The following is a 9,040-nucleotide window of genomic DNA, read 5'->3' as shown; positions in this document are numbered from 1 at the left end:
AACTTTACCAGATGCTTTTAACATAGTGAAAAAATTTTACTCCTAAAGTAATAAAATCTACAGGCTACCAACAGAAATCCAGCTACTAAAACTAAGCCTATAAAGAAAAACTGAAAAATAAAACTTAAAAACGAATTAACATGTGGAGTGTGAGATTGTTTGAGGGAAAGTGCCTGAGAGAGGGTAAGAGACATTGTAGCACAGTGGCTTGGTTATGGCATAAAGTCATTGAATGATCATCTGTGGTGAAGAGGAGCCATGATGATGGTGAGGATGATGTCCAGATAATTTTTTAAATCATGTATTATCCTGCAATTATTTCTATTAAGCTTTAACGTACACTTAGAGCTTTCTAGATCCATTCCTTTAAGACGGTGATTATCAACCTGTGATGGCTGATAGGTCCAGGATCCCATTTCTGACAGCCAGGGCTTCATGGGTGGATCAGAGGAGCCATCTGTGAGGTCAGGGCTGCCACTATGCAGGGACCCTTTCTTTGATATTAGGTCCCCAGGGCTTTTTCCTGCAGGTCCCGCTCTGGGTGTCTCACTATTCTACCCAGTTTGAGCATGATGGGGTGCAGTAGAGAGAGACCACTGCGATTTAAGAGGCTGAATACTGGGCGAGGCCTGGTCTGAGGACTCCAGCGTCCAGGGAGGGCTGTCTGTGGTTGACTCTGGTCATTCTCTGGAACCCTCTTTGGTTTGATGAATTTGACTAAGGCTTTGACTCCAGTCCAGTGGTTTTTCTTCTTTGGAGCAGGATCACAGAACTTATACTGATCCAAGATTTTTTCTTCGAGTTTTTCCTTATGTTTCTGTAAGGCATTTAATTTGTCTATGTACTGCTCCTGCTCCTCGTGGTACTGATCCTTGCTCTCCATGTTCTGCTCTAGAAACCTCTGGTTCTGCTCATTCAACGTTTTGGATTGAGAAGTGATGATTTTCTTCCTCCAAGTTCCCGGGAGATCAGCTCGCAGTGGTTGTCCAGCTTGATCAATGAGATGTCCATGCTCTGGTGCCCCTCCTTCAACTCATCTGCCAGCAGTTCACCTCCATCTGCCTGTCATTTCGCGAGGTTTTCAGCTCATTGGTGTGGGTGTACAGTTCCTTGTACTCCCTCCTCAGATGCTGGTGCAGGAAATTGACCCTGTCTAGCTCTCCCACAGCCTCTGGTTCTCATCAGTGGTGATGGTGTTCATCCTCTGCTCCTGCGCAGAGCCTCCTGCTTACTGTTCAAGACTTCTCCAGCTCCTCCAGTTCTGCCTTATGTTTCAGCATGTCCTCGTGCCTCTACCCGAGTGCCTTGTGCTCTAACTCCAGGATCCGATGAAATGTCTTCAGGGAGCTGTGCTGGCTCCATACGCCTCAGACTGGTGTTCGTGGAGTGTGCCCAGGTGCTCGTGATCCTGCAGCAGGGCCTCATAGGCTGCCGTCAGCTGCTTCTGCTGCTTCTGCAGGTTCTCATGCTGCCTGTCCTTGGCCACCTGCTGGTTCTGGAGTAATGTATACTGTGCGGTGAGCAAGGTGCTCTGGCAGCTCAGTAGAATTTTCCACCTGCAGCTTGGCCTTCTGGGTCTGCAGCATGGTGGTGTGCTCCTGCAGGAAAGCACTCTGCTTCTGCAGTCAGGATCTGACTGCTGAAGGCCATGTTCTGGGTCTCCAAGTGCTGCAGCTGATCCTTGAGCTGCATTGTTCCGTTCCAGCTCGCTGGCCAGGTCCTTCACTTGAAGCATCTCTATGGTGGCTTCCTTATGGCTCAGCCCCCAGCTCTCCTCTTGGTGACCAGCAACCAACTTCCCACAGGGTGTTTCAAAGAGTGCTACAGGTGCTTCCCCTCCTCCTGGTTCTGCCTGAGGAGCTCACACTTCTTCAGCCCCTGAAGTGCCTTCTGTAGCTGTTAGTTCAGGCTGGCTTTCTCTCATACCTGTGCTTCTAAGAACACAATCTTTTCTTCTTTCATGGCTAGTGTCATTTTTAATGTCATTTCATTCCTGCCCCCCAAAATCTTGTATTTTGGGTTGCTGTTGCTGTTATCCTGCAGCAGCAGCTCCTTGTGGAGGCTGACCATCTCCAGCTCCTGGCTCAGTTTGTCCAGCTCACTGGTCAGTTGCTGATTCTTCAGTTTCCCCAGCACCAGTTCCTCTTTCAGGGTCACCAGCATCCTCTTGTGCATGGTGGCTTGCTTGGTGAGGTCTCTATTGTCCTTCTCCAACTCCTTCAGCTTGGTGGCTGTGTCTCTGCAGTGGGCCAGCTCCTTGTCCAGAGCGCAGCTCTTCTCAGCTATGGACAGCTTGGTGATGTCAACCAAAACCATGCCCTTGAGCTACACCTGCTGCCACAGCCTATTCGCCTCCTTCTCCAGCAGCAGCTTGTCTTTTACCACCTGGGCCACCTCCTGCTCCAGGGCCATCTTCTCCTTCTCCGACTTCTCCCACTGCTTGCTTGGTAGCCACTAGGCTTCCACATCCTACTGCAGGGCCTGGTTTTCTGCCTCCAGCTCCCTGAGCTCGCTCTCCAGGTTCTGCTACAGCCACAGGTTTTCGGCACTCATGCTCTGGTAGCTGAGCTCCAGGTGCTCCTACTTCTTGCACAGGGTGTTCAGCAGCTCCTCCTCCTCCCGCTCAAGCTCCTGGTTCTCCTCCTCGATCTGCCCATCTTGGCACCCGTAAAGCGCATGGTCACCCCCAATCCTGTGCAACTCCAGGTTCTCCTCATCCACCTGCTGGTTCTCCCACTCCAGACCCTAGAGCTGCACTGACAGATTCTGCAGGGTCTCTAGAAACTTACGCAGGCTCCGGTTCTCCAGCATCAGGCTCTGACTCTCACACTCCAGGGTATGGACCTTCTCGGTGGCCATTGTCAGGGAGGTGACCGCCTTGGCCAGCTTCTTGTTCTCCTCCTGCAGGGGTGCATCTCCTTCTCCAGCTCCTCCACCTGCTCCACCTTCTCCTTCACCTCCAGATCCCTGTGCAGCTGCTGCTTCTCGAACTCCAGCTTGCTGAATTTGCTGCTGGTCTCTGTCACCGTCTGGTGAATGACTTTGTTTTCATTCTAGATGTCCTTTAAGTGGACCTTACTGCTGACCTGTGACCTCTCCACAACAACCACATCGCTTGGCTGAGCTGATGCTTTTTTTTTTTGCTCAAGATCCTTGATCTGCCTAGCTTTGTCAGCCTTCACCGTCTGTGTCTTTGATCAGTTCTACACTGAAGGTCTCCAAATCCTGGTTGCTCTGATTTTCTCTTTCTAGCTGGATCTGCAACTTTTTAATCTTGCTGAGCTGCTGGTTCTTCTCCAGCTCACCGCATTTGAGGCTACTCTCCTCCAGCGCCAGGGACGCGTCCCACAGCTCCTGGATGGTGCTCTGTAGGCTCTCGTTCTCCTCCAAATTCAGGATGTGGCTGGTGGTGCATTCTTTCAACTCAAACACAAACAACTTCCTGGAAGCATCTGACAGGTCTGCATTCTTGGGTAGATGCTTCAGCTCACAGCCCAGGTGGGTGGACTCGTTCATGCTCTGCTTCTGTGCAGTCTTGAGGGTAATGTTCTCTTCCAGCAGTTCCTCAATGCATTTCTTGTCTACATCTCGGTCCAATTCCAGGTCCTGAAACTTAGATTTCAGCTGCAGGTTCTCTTTCTCCAGCTCATAAAGTTTATCAACCTGGGTCCAAGCAGCAGTCAGCTGTTGCATCAGAATGGACTTGGTTTCAGTTAAAGTGGTATTATCTTCTCTCAGCTCCTCCATGCAGGCTTTATAGAAGTCCGTGTCTTTCAGCTTCTCCCTGAAGTGCATTAGCTCCATCTCCAGCCTCTCCACATGATTCGCCTTCTCCCTAGAGAGACCAGCTCATCAAGGTAGGCACAAATAGACCAGGCACTAGCCGCCAGCTGGATGTTCTCCTGCTTGACTTTCTGCAGCTCCATCACCAACTGATCTACCTCATGTGTAGTGTCCATAAGCTGCTCTGTCTTTTCCTCCAGCTCCTGCCTGATGCAGCTCAGCCTGGCCTTGGTGTCTGCCAGCTCCATAGCCAGGTGCTGCTGATACTTGCTGGAGAGGCTGCTGGTAGGGCTGGGTGTGGACTCGGCACTGGAAGACTTGAGGGGGCTGAGAGGCTGCTATGCCTAGAGGTACTTCCACTCCTGAGTTAGGTCCACGATCAGCTCTGTGCATTCATCTTGCTCATCTCTGAGCCTCCTGAGGTGAAACGCCATGTTCCATGAGAGGGCCTCTAGCACCTCCAGGGCCATGTTTGGAACCTCCATCCATTGCAGGGCAAATACATTCTCCTGATTATGGCTCACCTCCTGGTAATGGGCCATAATCCCAGCATGGGTCTCAATGACCATGAGGAAATTCCTCTTTCCTCTCACACTGGACAACATAACCCAGCAACAGCACCTTCTTCATTTCCTCTATACTTTTTCCTGATAGTCTTTGCCAGTCAACAAAACATTGGGCAAGTTGATTATGATCAGCTGCTGGAGAACTTCCTGGTAGTAGGTCTTAATGTTTCTCATCAAGTTGGTCAGGTTCTGAATACAAAGATGCACATTATTGTTGATGTGCTGGTTGATGTGTTGATTTGTAGGAGTGGGATCTGTTTGCAACATGATTGGTTAAAAAATAATGCCATCCACTAAATCCGTGTACATAGGTTATCATGGTTGCCACTTACATATGGGCCCAAAGTTTTCACCTAAGTCACTAGCAGGTTCTGCAGAAAGCTCTATGAGCTCTGAGATGGTAACATCCATCCTGAGGCTTCGCCTGTATTTGCTTCACCAGTTGTTTCCATGCACTGAATTCCCTGTGCTGTTTCGCAATGAGGCTCTGGCAAGCAATTGCAGGCTTGGTGCTACGGTGTGCACCAGGAGACAAAGGTAGGGAACAGGCCCATCTTCCTGAGGACCTGTGCCCGGCCCAGGGGCTGGGGTGGCTTCTTTAAAACCTTAATTATAGAACTTTCATTTAGCTAGATTTCAGATGGTTTAGAATGATGGTTCAGTAGTTTAGTTGTACTTTTTTTAAAAAATATATTTTATTGATTTTTCACAGAGAGGAAGGGAGAGGGATAGAGTTAGAAACATCAATGAGAGAGGAACATCGATCAGCTGCCTCCTGCACACCACCTACTGGGGATGTGCCCGCAACCAAGGTACATGCCCTTGGCCGGAATCGAACCTGGGACCTTTCAGTCCAGAGGCCGACGCTCTATCCACTGAGCCAAACCGGTTAGGGCAGTTGTACTTTTCTTGTTCTACTTTTAAATGTACCACTATCATATATTTATCTAGGAAGGTATATTTTGTTATACTTTACTATTTTTAATATTGTTTCTGTATTTAATAAAAGACTAGAGGCCTGGTGTATGGATTTATGTACATTTGAAAGGAAATTAGAAGAAATATTTTAATATCACTATTCACCCTTTCTCTATAATGGAAGTGTCAACCAAATTCATGATCGACAATGACAGATCAAAACACACGCATGTGATTGGTGCCAGCAAGAGCTTTCTATGTATCATGCATGCACAAGTCAACATTTATTTTTTAACTAGAGGCCCAGTGCACGGATTTGTGCACATTGAAAGGAAATTAATTAGAAGGTGGCCTATGGGGCAGGACTGGGCAAGATGGGCCAGACACACCCTGGAGCCAACCTCCTGCGGTCTCTCCCCAGCCAGCCGTACCTGGGGCGGTGTCAGGGCTTGAAGGGTGTCTGTGGAGTGAGTGGGATCCCTCTGGTAGGTGGAGTCCCTCGGCCTGGCCTGCAGGGATTGGGCTGAAACCGGAAGTCTGACATCCCCTGAGGGGTCCTGGAGTGTGAGAGGGCACTCTACAAAGTCGCTGTCACTTGTCAGCTCCTGCGTTGAGTGTCTGCCCCATGGTGGTCATTGCGCATCATAGTTACTGGTTGGATCATCTGCCCCTTGGTGCTCATTGCGGGTCATAGGTACTGGTCGGACAGTCGCTTATGTTTATATACACACACACACACACACACACACACACAGACACACACAGACACACACAGCCCGGCCGGAGCTGGGCCGTGGTAGATCGCTGGCCCCCCACACCCTCTGTCTCCATCTGTGCTCCAGAGCAACCTCCTGTCTGGTCGTGACCCATTACAGCATCCTGGCCTAATTTGCATATTTCCTTTTTCTATATATGTAGATTGTAGATTGCCAGTGCATGTCATATGTCGGTCGGTCGGATGGATGGTTGGTCACTTAGCCTTTCATATATATATAGATTAGTGCCCTGGTGCACAGATTTATGCACATTGAAAGGAAATTAATTAGAAGGTGGTTAGTGGGGTGGGACTGAGATGGGCTGGATACATCCTGGAGTCAACCTCCCCGTGGTCCCTTCCTGGCCAGGGGCACTGCAGCTCAAAGGGTGTCTGCAGAGTGAGTGCGGTCATTTCAGCAGGTGGGGTCCCTCGTACTGGCCTGTGGGGATTGGGCCATAACCAGCTCACCGACATACCCCAAAGGGTCCCAGATTGCCAGAGGTTGGTTCTTGGGTGACATACTCCGGAATCGGGTTCCTTCTGGGGTGTGTCACCCTAGAACCGCTGCTGCCAAGTCACTGCAGCTTGGCAGCTCCTGTGTTGAACATCTTTGCCTCTGGTGGTCAGTACATGTCTTACCTACTGGACAGGTGGAGGGTCGCCTAGCCTTTTATATCTAGGCCAGAGGCCCAATACACGAAAATTTGTGCAAGAATAGGCCTTCTTTCCCCCAGCTGCCGGCACCGGCTTCCCTTCAGCACCTGGGACCCAAGCTGCTTCCCTCCTCTGGCCGCCAGCAGGCACCAAGAACCCGGGCTGGCTACCTTTCTCCAGCTGCTCGTAAGCACCCAGGACCTGGGCTGGCTTCCCTCGGGCTGCCCACAGGCACCTGGGACTGACTGCCTGGCAGCCCCACCCCCCAGCCACTGGTCATTTTGGAAGGTTGTTTTGCTGTCGGTCTAATTTGCATATTCTTTATTATATAGGACTAGAAGCCCAGTGCATGACATTCGTGCACATTGGGGGGGGGGGGGGTCCCTCAGCCCGGCCTGCACCTTTCGCAGTCCAGGAGGCCTTGGAGGATGTCTGACTAATGGCGTAGGTCCGCTCTCTGCTGGGAGCAGGCCTACGCCATCAGTTGGACATCCTTAGTGCTGCCATGGAGGCGGGAGAGGCTCCCGCCACCCCCACTGTGCTTGCCAGCTGTGAGCCCAGCTTCTGGCTGAGCGGCATTTCCCTGTGGAAGCACACTGAACACCAAGGGTAAGCTCCTGCATTGAGCATCTGCCTCCTGGTGGTCAGTGCTACTGGTCAAGCAGTTGACTGAACGGTCAATCGATCAGTCAGACACCATATTACACTTTTATTATATATACTAATAAAAGCCCTCACGCTGTAACAATCCATCACCAGGAGGCTGCGTGCGCAGAGAGTGCTGGCGGGCAGACTGGGATGTTTGTGGCGAGCCGAGCGCGGGTGGGCGAGGACTTGACACTGCATGTACGGCATGGAGGTGGGTCCTGGCGGCTCTGCATTGCAATGCCGGGGGCAGGACCCCTGGCTCTGGCCTACCTCTTTGGGTCATTCCATCGGGGAGCCCCGGATGGGTGGGCGGGGCCTACCTCTTGGGGGAGATTGATCACAGGGCTCCTGAACTGTGAGAGAGCACAGGCCTCTAGAATCCTGTTATAGCAGAATCTGTTTCTAGTGAGTACTGATTTAGGACTCACATTCCCAGCCCACTTCTTCCCACATACGGCCTACTTTTCTTTCTCCTTTATAGTTGAGGTAGGGAAGAATGAATGTAGAGGTAGTTTCTTGGGAAAGGCAGGCCATACTAGTGGAAATTGCTTTGGAGTTTGTCAAACCTGGGCTTGAACTCTGGCTGAACATGCCTGATCTTGGGCACATTATTTGCCTTCTCTAAGCTTCTGCTTTCTCCTCTGTAACGTGGGATTAATAGCATCTATTAACCACAAACAATAGCAACAAGGAAAATTTATCCAAATTTATCCAAAGGTCTTTATTATGTGTGACATATAAAACAACCTATAAATTTTGGTTTCTTTCTACTAATCCTTTCTGCTATGGTCTTTAATAATATAGCTCCAATGCAGAATTCCTTTTTTTTTTTACATTTGTTGAACATTATATAAGAGATTGCTTTAGGTTTTGAGGTTACAGAAATAAGTAAAGCAGAAGCACTGATCTTAAACATAGTAGGTGAGTAACATATCTAAACAGAGAGCTATACCCCATGTGGTAAGTACCTGTGCCAAGATATAGAGGCAGCATGAAGGAGAGAGGATTAGCTTTAAATTTTCTTTACCCTTTTGTTTTTTCCTCTCTTCCCACTTAATCTTTTTCCTTCCTCTAGCCCTTCCTTTTCCTAGAGCCCAGAGTGGCAGATGGGGAGTAGGAAAGTCTTCCAGTTTCTTTTTCTCCCCACCTCAAGCCCAGCGTATGGGAACATTACACAGGGAGCCATAAAAAAGTTCTTTCTTGTAGCACGTTTCAGGGTTTTTTCCAGTGACATCATGGGCCATCTGGATTTGAAGACAGCAGCTTCATCCAGAACACACACAAACTCCCCCCTGTCAGGCCCTGCAGGCCTGCCCTCCAGGATCAGGAACACTATAAACGTCCTGTAAAGCTGTCTTTTTAATAGCCTCCTCAGAAGCAATCTAAGGAAGATGGTCTTTTCCTCCTGCAGTCCCACATGTGGCAGATAAAGTGGATTCTCAGCATTGAGGCCTCAGAGGAGAAGGTGAGAAGTGAGGTTCTGAGGTTTCTATAAAAATATCATACTGCCTCCTGTTGGGAAGAAAGCCATTTTCTAACAGGAAACTTGAATTTAACCTCCTAAACATACTCAGTTTAGATTAAGTACACATATTTAACAGTGATATGTTTTAGGAATTATCCTGGTATTTCAGAAAAATAGTCACAAAAGCCACAGTACTGGAGCTTGGTCCTCACATTTGCCCAAATAGAGGAGAGAATTCAGAAGTGGAAA

The 9,040-nt window shown here is 49.4% G+C and overlaps 1 pseudogene; it reads right to left on the bottom strand.

Moving 5' to 3' along the window:
• Window positions 1–236: 236 nt before the first annotated feature.
• Window positions 237–4,760, bottom strand: LOC102429023 (annotated as a pseudogene).
• Window positions 4,761–9,040: the final 4,280 nt, after the last annotated feature.

The sequence above is a fragment of the Myotis lucifugus genome, unplaced genomic scaffold, assembly GCF_000147115.1.
Source record: "Myotis lucifugus unplaced genomic scaffold, Myoluc2.0 scaffold_203, whole genome shotgun sequence".
NCBI lineage: Eukaryota > Metazoa > Chordata > Mammalia > Chiroptera > Vespertilionidae > Myotis > Myotis lucifugus.
This window is presented reverse-complemented; position numbering and strand designations above follow the sequence as displayed.